At 34.3% G+C, this 11,556-nt stretch overlaps 2 non-coding genes across 2 annotated transcripts; both read right to left on the bottom strand.

Moving 5' to 3' along the window:
• Positions 1 to 9,166: 9,166 nt before the first annotated feature.
• On the bottom strand, positions 9,167 to 9,238 carry TRNAP-UGG. Its single transcript has one exon. It is a non-coding gene; the product is annotated as a tRNA-Pro (tRNA).
• A 1,113-nt stretch (positions 9,239 to 10,351) lies between these two features.
• Positions 10,352 to 10,423, bottom strand: TRNAP-AGG. The gene has a single exon. It is a non-coding gene; the product is annotated as a tRNA-Pro (tRNA).
• Between the last annotated feature and the right edge of the window lie 1,133 nt (positions 10,424 to 11,556).

Genomic DNA, 11,556 nt, shown 5'->3' with positions numbered 1-11,556 from the left:
ACTTGTCCATTCTTTATGATCATGACTCAATTGTTAGGACAATCATGACTAATATGACCTTGTATTCCTTCATTTCCTTTTTACCCTTGGATGTCTCATCTTTGTTGTTTTTTTCAATCACATACTTGCCTCTAACCTTGAAATTTATCCTTTCAATATTTACATTTTTCTTCCAAGCGTTGTAAGTAATACACTTAGAAATAGCATACCTCTTGGAGTTCTCCTTCTCCCAAGCTAGCTGCCCTTCGATTTTGATAGACAGGTGTAACAATTCTTGCATATCAAAGTACGCTTGCCTATCCACTTGGTGAGCAAGTTTTTAGTTCATCACACCGAGGAATCTAGCCATTATATCCTCTTCGTCTTTATAAATGCATGCTCTATTCATAAGGGCCTCCATTTCTGTGTAATATTCTTCAATACTTTTGGATCCCTGTTGCAGAATCTAGAGTTTTTGCTTGAGTACTAGAGAATAATGCTTCGGAATGTAACTTTTTCTCATTAATGTCTTCAATTCCTCCCACGTTTCTCCACTCTATTTTCAAAGATGTCCACCATATATTAGCGTAATCACAAAATTCAACCACAACAAGCTTCAATTTTCTTTCTTCACTGAAATTGTTGCAATTGAAACATGCTCAATTTTGCTCTTATATTGCAAATACTCCTTTGGATCAGATCTCCCATAAAACGTTGAGATTTTAAGCTTTACCCCAACTCCTCTTTCTTCTCCCCCTCGTATTCCTACTCCCTCTCAATTTTTTTTGGTGCTAAAATTTCTCTACCCCTTCTTCTAACTCTTTCTCACCCACCCCTAAGACTATGTCCCTCTAAAAAAGTGAGATTGTCATCTTCTTCATTTTTCAACTCCTTCTTTCGAGAGTACTTCCCTTCCTTGAAGATTACCTAAGGCTATTTCAATTCACTCCATTCTGTTTGTCGATGTACTAATAACTTGATTTAAACGAGTAATAGTTCTAACTCGTGCTTCTCTCCGCCTAGCTTCATTGATCTCCCCTCCATTTCCTTCGTCTTGGTTCATGATTGTACAAACAATAGTTAAATATGTTTAGGATCTCACATACACAACTCACTAATTTTACACTCAGGGACACTCGTGTTTATTTCACACATAGGTAGGTTATTTGGGAAAGTGACTAATTATGATCAAGGTAGGCTAATACATGGATAAAACAAGTCTGATAATAGCAAGCTATTCAATGAAATCAAGATAAGTTAATTATGAAATAACAGCAAAATAAAAACAAAAAATAAACCAAGAAAAAAGGGCACAAATATATTTTTGGATTGAATGGCAGATTGAAGAAAAAAGAATTCCAAAGAGAATGGTGGTGTAGATTTGAGAACAACCTAAATTTCTTTTTTATAAAATATGGGAAAATTTAGAAGTTATCTTCAAGTCTAAATGATGAGAAAAAAAATATATCAACCACAAATATACCAAGAGACATCAATCATACAATATATTTCAATGAAGATGTGAAAAAAATGTTGTCCAAATTATCAAAAGAGGTTGCAATTCATGTCACATTGAACTGGAATGAAGTTTGATGGTTATAAATTTTGGGTGGGTTACAATTTAGAATTATTGTATTTTAAGACTTTTAATGTACTTTAGGTTACAATTACATAATGGTTAATTATGGCAAATATGAATGTTACAACTCTTGGAATGTCTTTAATATTTCATTTTGAGGCTATATAAAGCCATGTATGTTGTATTTGTAAGGAGACTTGAAAAATATAGTAAAAAGAGCATTTGTGCTTTTATTTAGCCAATGGCTAAGTTTCTTTGCAATTCTACATAAGGTTGCATGTAGAATCATTCAAGCTAGACAAGATCAATCTTGCTTGTGGAGTGATTCGAATCTCAAGTAAGTGTTCTTGCGTTGAGATGTTTGATCAACAAGAATCATTCAAGATAGACGTGATCAATCTTGCTTGTGGAGTGATTCGAATCTCAAACAATGTTCTTGCCTTGAGATATTCGATCAACAAGGTAATCCGAATCTTACTCCCCTTGTAGTGATTTCCACTTATCATCTAGGTACTTGGTACATGGATTATTGATGAACCTAGGTTTATACATAATATCATGGGTTAGGCTTTAGGAGTTAAGGTTTTAGCTTAAGAAAACATTAGAGGGTAACCGAACGTGGACTAATTCATGTGAAAACCTACTAGCACTTTGAGGATCTCTTTCCTTCACCAAACTTATGGGTAAACTTATTTAGAAGGTGCAGGAACAAGTTTGGAAATGAATAGTGGACTATAGTTCTCGAATTCGAGGTAAACCCATGAACACGATACCCCAAAACAAAAAACTTGTATCTCTCGATTGGGTACTCGATTAAGCTTGCTTCTTGCCCCCAATAGTCTACCCTAATTCATAATTTATAGACGGATTTTCCACTACCATTGAAACGTCTAGAATTTCTATAATTTCATTCTTGATTTTGCTGAATCTTCTACTAGAAAAGTCTTCTCCGATTGGAGCCTTCATTTTTTAAGCACATTGTAATTCTTATTCTATAAAAAAATTTAATGATCCGTGAAGTTTATAAAAATTAGAAAAAGTACCATTTTCTCAATGTTTTTTCAATCTTACTTGTTCTTTGCTTCTAAATACAACCTAGTAGGGATTATACACTGTCTCTTATTGGAGACCTTGAGTGTTGCAAATTCTCCTCTCCTTTGAAAACTTTTCGTCATCGAAAGTGCTTATTCTAAAATAGGTCAGGGTACAAGGTTCTTATTTGCCTTCTATTTCCCAAATGACTTCTTCTACTCTATGATTCTTCCATAGGACCTTAACATGAGAGATTTCCTTGTTTCTCAATCATTTGACTTTCTTGTCTATTATTTGAATCGGGTCTTCTTTATACATTAGGTCATCTATCAAGAAGAGAATTTCATGAGCCAGTACATGCGAACGATCTAGGGTATACTTCTGTAGTATGGATACATGAAAGATATTATGTACTGCAGACAAGTTTGGGCATTGCCCGATTCTATAGGCAACAGATCCAATCCTTTTTAATATCTCAAAGGGACGGATAAACCTAGGGCTTAGCTTCCTCTTTTTACCCTACCTGAGCACCCCTCTCATGGGGTGCTACCTTTAGGAATATATGATCCCCTACCTACAATTCCATGTCCTTGCACCTTAGGTCATCATAGTTTTTCCCTCGGCTTTGTGCGGTTTGCATCCTAGCTTTAATCTTCTGGACTGCGGCGTCGGTAATTTGTACCAGCTCTGGCCCAATAGTTGTCGTTTTACCTCCTTCTTCCCAAAAGATAGGGGATCGAAATCTTCGTCCATAGAGAACCTCGTATGTGGCCATTTGTATGGTGGCTTGGCAAGTATTATTATAAGCGAATTTCATAAGGGGTAGGTACTTATCCCAGCTTCCTGCAAAATCCATCACATATACCCTCAACATGTCAAATCAACACTGGAGGGTTACTTCTGCAACCACTCTAAAGGTGCTCAAGATCACAACGAGTTAGATAAAACATCTCTAGAACTTTGAATCCAATAACTTGAGTTTGACTCGTGATGGGATCTCTCTTCTTGTGGAATCTGCATAAAATAGGAAAATCATTCCAAAATAAATTTTTATAAGGGATTCTATGGTGTAGTGGTTAGCACTTGGGTTCAACTCCTGGTAGGACCTTCATGAAATGACCTTGATGCGATAACATAGAATAGGGAACGGCAACACAAGACATTTTAAAACAAAAGGGTGTTACCTAGCATTTGATGCGAAAACACAAATTTTCTTGAGGCATAAGGTGTAACATTCTTGAGTTATTTCGAACTTGCTCCGCTTCATTCCTTCCAATGCCTTCCAAGGCTTCATGAACATGGCCGAACTTGCTCCGCTTCATGCCTTCCAATGCCTTCCAAGGCTTCATGAACATGACCTCTGCTTGAGGTATTGTTGTTGGCTCGTCGGTTCTCAATCTTGTATGTTTCTAATGTAATCATTTGAACCCATAATAACTAACATGAGTTTTAGGTTCCGAACTTGCTCCAACCAACTTCAATTGAATTTATTCTCATGTCATATGAAATAGACCTTACAGAAAATAGTTGGTAATAAAACATTCTTGAGTTATTCCGAACTTGCTCTACTTCATGCCTTCCAAGGCTTCATGAACATGACCTCTGCTTGAGGTATTGTTGTTGGTTCGTTGGTTCTCAATCTTGTATGTTTCTAACGTAATCATTTGAACCCATAATAACTAGCATGAGTTTTAGGTTCCGAACTTGCTTCAACCAACTTGAATTGAATTTATTCTCATGTCATATAAAATAGACCTTATAGAAATTAGTTGGTAATTTGGAGCATGTCTAAGCCTTGAGCTAGGATATGACTTCTTGTTTCGTTTTTCAGTAACTAAACCTTAGAGGTTGTCATGTCATGCATCGTATCTTAACCATGAAAAGTCTTCCGAAGTAACTCTTAATTTTCTCCCCATGAGTGCATAGGTGGCGTTGTCATAATCATGGCATCCTGCTAGCAAATCGTGGTGCAGGGCATCTCATTTAGGTGAGGGAGATAATAAGTTCATCATGGAATCCTGCTCATGGTACATATACCATAGCATCCCACCTAAAGAGAAATAGGGGCCTCGCGGTACACTTCGTGAAGTGAGATAATGGTTACTTCAGGCATGGATCTTAGCAACTTGTTAAGCATGATGTTTGCTTGAATTCTTGGTGATCCTAGGTTTATGCATAACGTCTTGGGTCAAGCTTGGAACTTATAAGTTCTTAGGAATAGCCCAGCATGATGTTGTGCACGTAGTAGCTATTAGAGACCAAGGGTACATCTGGGGAATCTATTATTTCAGGGATACCACTTTAGTTATCCTTGGAGGTAAAGTTATATGGATCGTGATGAGCATTTTCTCCCATATCTTGGTTTCGCTAACTAAAGTTTTCCAATAACTCCCAAACTTCATAACCTAATATAACCTCACGGGATAAGGATTCATAAAAAATTTCATAAAATAAGATCTATTGAGAAAACACGAGAAAAGGTCAAATTTTGATTTGACTTGGACAATTCAGTTGAACTGGCCGTATCATCGTTTTCTTCCTCTGAACAGGAAGAAGATGCGCATTTTTTCGCATCGCCGCCATCTGAAACTCGGCCTGTACAGCCACATTTTTCAGCGTTTCTTTCCTCGATTTCTTCGTAAAACTTAAAGATGGATGTTACAAGAAAGGGCTAGGGATTTACTTCATAACTTCTCGTGGATCGTAGCCTAAGATATTCGCTACCAAAGTTCATAACTTCTCGTGGGTAGCTTATTCTACGACGTTTCAGCTCTCGATTCCTTCATCAAGTTTACTCAACTTCTTCCTCTAAACCTAGAGGAATCCTTAATTTGAAGGAAAAGAGACCGTAGATAGGAACTCTTATCCCCAATTTAATTTTGAAACCTATTTCCTTCAATTCGACACGCTCTCGAGGTTATTTTTCTTTGTGGTCTTCTATGGAAGCATTCCTTGGTAGTGTAGAAACTGATTGGAATCATTCTTGCACGACGAGTCATCATGTATCCTCGAATTGGATTTTCAAGTTTTTCTTGAAGTTCTTCAATGGCTGATTGAATTGGGGGAATGGTTTCTAGGCACTTTCAGCATTCTATTCCTTCATAGAACTTGTGGGTAATCTTGTTGAGAAATGGTAGGAATAAGTTTGAAGAGAAATCGTGGAGGATTGTTCTCGAATTTGGAAGAAATCTGAGAGTAGGAGACCCATAATCTAAACGTTTATTATCTTCGATTAGAGGATCAACCTTTCTTGATTCTTATTCCGTATTGTTGCTCCTACTTCAGACTTTATAGGAGGAGCTTAAACCGACATTGAGAGCTCCAGATTCTTCGTTATTTAGAAGTTTGAAGAGAAATGGTGGAGGATTTCTCTTGAATTTGGAAGAAATCTGAGAGTAGGAGACCCACAATCTAAATGCTTATTGCCTTCGATTGGGGGATCGATCTTTCTCGATTCTTATTCCGTATTGTTGCTCCTACTTCAGACTTTATAGGAGGAGCTTAAACCGACATTGAGAGCTCCAGATTCTTCGTTATTTAGAAGTTTGAAGAGAAATGGTGGAGGATTTCTCTTGAATTTGGAAGAAATCTGAGAGTAGGAGACCCACAATCTAAATGCTTATTGCCTTCGATTGGGGGATCGATCTTTCTCGATTCTTATTCCGTATTGTTGCTCCTACTTCAGACTTTATAGGAGGAGCTTAAACCGACATTGAGAGCTCCAGAATCTTCGTTATTTAGAGATCGAACTTTCTTGATAATTTTTTGGAGATATCAACTTCGATCATAGCCTTACCGACTTTGGCTTTGAATACTAGTCGTTCGATGTGATGATCCGTGTGTGTTCGTTCTAGATCATATCAAATTTTGGAGGAGATCCGACGGTTGAGATTTGAGTTCGAAAGATTTTGCTCGGATGGTCACAGTAGATGCTCTTATTCTAATTAGAGTGGCATTTTTGTAATTATCCATTCTTCCAGTGGTATTTTGGTAATTTGCCACTTTTCGAATATTTTATTATTATTTTTCTCAAAAAAAATCCAAAATTTTTCTACAAATTTCTCATAGTTTTTTTTTTTTTTTTTTAATCATTTTTCCCTTTTTTTTGAATCTTGAGATTCCTTCTAGATAAGGAATTACAAATCGGGAAAGATTCTTGATAATTGATAAAATGACTTTTTTGCCATTTTGATTTACTTTTTTCTTTCCAATCCTTTTCAAAAGGCCTTTAACTCCTTCAAATCACTTGTTGGGGTACAAGAGTGACTTGACTAAGTCGTTTGTGCTTGCTTAATCCTTTAATTTTTTTTTTCTTTCTATCCTTTGGGTCTTTCATGAGTGGCTTATTCTTATGGGAGATAATTTCCTTTATTTTTGGGGTGTTACATATACATACTCGTTATAAACACAAAATAAGAAGCAGACTCAAAAGAAGAACAAAAAATAGTAGATTAAAATTAGAGCTTAGTCCATGGCTCACACTCCAAAGTCCACTCATCCACGGCCAACTCTTAGTTACTTGAAAAAAAATGATAAACATGGAGTGAGCAAACTTGGTAAGTAGCCTACTAGTAGGTTCTTAATCGCGACTTTAGTAAATTTTTGTTGATTAAGTTAATATTAATTTAGTATTCTTTTTAATTAATGTATCATTGTCATATCGGTGTCCTAGTTTTTTAAGAATGACATATTACCATATCTATTTGGTATCATATTTATGTCTAGTATCTATATCTTTTTTTTTTTTTTTTTTTTGTGACTTTGAGATATTTTGCTTTTATAAATAAATATCTCCACGAAAATAAGTTTAATTTATGTTGAGATGGAGACTAAAAATTGACACTTAATGACGTTGATACTTGGGACTTTGATTCCTCTTAGTGTGAAGCTTGCATCTTGCAATTACTTGGGTAGAGAATGTGTTTCACTTAAAATTCACTCAAGAGAAAATAATCAAATAACGAACCATATTTGAGAGAGAATAATTTTTTTTTTAATCTTTGAGAAATAAGAAAGAATAAAAATTAAAACATGGCATGAATGACATCTTGTTAAATCTTTGTTTTGTTCTCCTAAATGTATATAAAAAGAAAAAAAAATCTTATATATTTTTAGATATAACTTAAGATTACCTATTTAATAAAACTCCATCCAAACTTCTACTCATAAATTTAATTATTATTTGTATACAATTGTTAATATGTAAGAAAATATACGTACAAAATGTTTATACTATTGGTAATACACTAGTCTTGGTTGTTTGACTAAAACAATGCAACCATTGTCTAAACTAAAGAATTTTATTCGAAGCTAGCTCCTAATAGAGGGAGGCTCAATTAGACTTTGTTGTAAGATTCGACCATATCAATTTGAATAGCGTTCTCCAACTATAAATATTAAACTCCAAAGTATTCACGAGAAAAGTAAGTTTGTTGAAACTATCTATAAAAGTGTTCCAAAGTGAGTCGTGGAGAAGATTTGCCTTAAAATCTAGTTCCAATTAAGGATGTCAATAATGAAGAAGTATAAGCTTTTGGAAGGTTTGCCGTGGAAAATTTCAGAGGTGGTAGATATAATTTAATTTACACGCGTGTGGTGAATGGTCTTTTCAGTCCCATATAGGCTTTGACCCCAAATTTTATATTATTGTGATAGAAGCTATAAATGACAATAATATTCATTGGTCAGATATTGCAACTGTGAAGAAGTTCTGTCATATGCATCGGATGCTACCGCCATCCTATAAGCTCCTATCTTTTGTGGAATTCATCAAATTCCCTCTCCATAAGTAGGCATTATAACTACTAGATTGCTTTCTTTACTTACAATAAGTCCTCAATCTATATGTGCTTGTGGGACATTACTCTCTTTTATCTATAAAAATGGCATAGGCATAATGATATAATAATCTTTATATAAGTATCTTTCCTCTCTCTATATGTGCTCGTGGTACATTACTCTCTTTTATCTATAAAAATGGCATAGGCATAATGATATAATAATCTTTATATAAGTATCTTTCCTCTCTCTATATGTGCTCGTGGTACATTACTCTCTTTTATTTATAAAAATGGCATAGCCATATTGATATAATAATCCTTATATAAGTATCTTTGGGCGCATCTTTCTTAAAAGGATTGTGACGGCAGATGACCTATGTGACGACAGTGGACAACATGCCTGCCTTCCTAACCACGGATGGACTACGGGGCTTTGCACTTCGGCCCCCTGAGAATACCACATCAAGGTGACAGGATTCGAACCTATGACTCTCTGAAACTTCTTCATCGGTTATTTCGGCGCATCTTCCTTAAAAAGATTGTGACAATAGATGACCTATTTGACTAAAAAGTCCTAGAAAGAATACAACAGCTGTGACAGCATAATTCATTTTGATATAATATTGTTGGGGGCATTTTGAGAATCGAACTGAGAAGATCTTTATTCTCCCAAGAATTTCATTCTCTATTCTCATCTTCTTGGTTCAATGTTTAAAAACTACAACCACATTTTAAATCATATTATCTTGCATAATTTGTGCATTGCCACGCTTTCCTTTCCTTTTTTTCTTTTGGAGGGGCATTCCGAGAATCGAACTCGAGACCTCTTGCACCCAAAGCAAGAATCATACCACTAGACCAAATGCCCTTATTATGGACTATATATTAAGTTGTTTATGGAATGTATCATCATTATTTCATTTATTTTCTTTGTTAATGAAATCCATGAGCAATTCTTATTATATCATTTAGATCTCGACCGCTGTTAAATTATTTACATAGGGTTTGCGATAATTACTATAGAGAGAAGAACTGTTAAATTATTTACATAAGGTTTGCGATAATTACTATAGAGAGAAGAAAAAAGAATAATTACATAGAGTTAAAGAATAATTACATAGGGTTTGCGATAATTACTATAGAGAGAAGAAAAAAGAATAATTACATAGAGTTAAAGAATAATTACATAGGGTTTGCGATAATTAGTATAGAGAGAAGAAAAAAGAATAATTACATAGAGTTAAAGAATAATTACATAGGGTTTGCGATAATTAGTATAGAGAAAAGAAAAAAGAATAATTACATAGGGTTTGCGATAATTAGTATAGAGAGAAGAAAAAAGAATAATTACATAGGGTTTGCGATAATTAGTATAGAGAGAAGAAAAAAGAATAATTACCCTAATTACATAGGGTTTGCGATAATTAGTATAGAGAGAAGAAAAAAGAATAATTACATAAGGTAATTAGTATAGAGAGAAGAAAAAAGAATAATTACCCTAATTACATAGGGTTTGCGATAATTAGTATAGAGAGAAGAAAAAAGAATAATTACATAAGGTAATTAGTATAGAGAGAAGAAAAAAGAATAATTACATAGAGTAATTAGTATAGAGAGAAAAGAATAATTACATAGGGTAATTAGTATAGAGAGAAGAAGAAAGAATAATTACATAGGGTAATTAGTATAGAGAGAAGAAAAAAGAATAATTACATAGGGTAATTAGTATAGAGAAATAATTACATAGTATAGAGAGAAGAAAAAAGAATAATTACATAGTATAGAGAGAAGAAAAAAGAATAATTACATAGGGTTAGTATAGAGAGAAGAAAAAAGAATAATTACATAGGGTTAGTATAGAGAGAAGAAAAAAGAATAATTACATAGTATAGAGAGAAGAAAAAAGAATAATTACATAGGGTGATATTAAAAAGCACTACGTTGCTAGTGCTAAAGGCTCATCTTGAGAGAAATGAACATAGGGGCATTTCGAGAATTGAACTCGAGACCTCTCGCACCCTAAGCGAGAATCATACCACTAGACCAAACGCCCTTTCTTAAAAAATTGCAACATTTTTAACTCCTACTCAATATATTTTTTTCTCTCAAGTTTGAAATCTATTTTCTTGAGTGGTTGTTGGACTATAAAATAAAAAGTTGATGGTTTAGTATAAAAACTTGTAAGTAAGGCATGTAATGTTGAATTTTTCTAATATGCAAGTGTTATCGAATAAACTACAACCCAAAAAATTTGTTTCTTAGCATAATATGAATTTAGTTGCAGAGTTATTAGGAATAAGATGGAGAAAGAAATTTTCTTTAAAATAATAAACAGACCCAAGTTCATCGTTGTTGTTGTCTAATTGTGATTTTGCAAAAAGCTCAACTAATATGAAATATCAAGGTAAATCAAGAATATATCCTACACGTCATTCAAGATGACAATAAAATGGAGTTAAATTGAACACAGTTTTAGTTTTATGTCTAGCATAATTGGATTAATGATATTAAAGAGAACTTCGTGTTTTATTAGAAGAGACCAACTTCCTTTAAGATACTAGGAGTTTAAACTACTTTCATTGTAATTTCAATCACTCCACAATGATTACAAATTTAGGGTTGGCTAATTGGACATCAATTATCAACTTTAGGTTATAATTTAGGTAGAAGCCATTATAATATTAATGAGCATAAGAGTTACAATTCTTTCATGGACCATATGTGTTATAGTTAAATGAATATATATATATTATGTATGTTGAGGTTTGGGTAAAGCACAAAGTAGTAAGGAACGCCATTCTCAACTCTAGAGCCACCCACAACTCATGATGGAGACCGATGCAAAATATTTTAACATCCTTTGGCATCAAGATACAGGAAAGATGAACGCCGTCAAATTGGAAGCTTTGCCTGTCTTAAGAGTCACAATGAGAACTCTAATCAAGCTGGAGCCTTGGACTAGGCAAATTGTTTAGTGATAGTTGAAATGGATGACTTCGACATCGTGTCAGGAATGAACGTTCTACTTAAACACAAAGTCATTTACATGCCCCTAGCAAAATGTCTAGTAGTAATGGAGTCTAACCCGATGATCATTCAGAAAAACATCCATCAACCAAGAGGGTTGAAAATGATGTCGATAGTACAGTTGAAGAATCATAGCCATGATGAATCTACGTTTGCTGC

This window comes from Cucurbita moschata, unplaced genomic scaffold (assembly GCF_002738365.1).
Source record: "Cucurbita moschata cultivar Rifu unplaced genomic scaffold, Cmos_1.0 Cmo_Scf00114, whole genome shotgun sequence".
Taxonomy (NCBI): Eukaryota; Viridiplantae; Streptophyta; class Magnoliopsida; order Cucurbitales; family Cucurbitaceae; genus Cucurbita; species Cucurbita moschata.
Note: the sequence above shows the minus strand (reverse complement) of the source record. Positions and strands in the feature narration are given on the sequence as shown.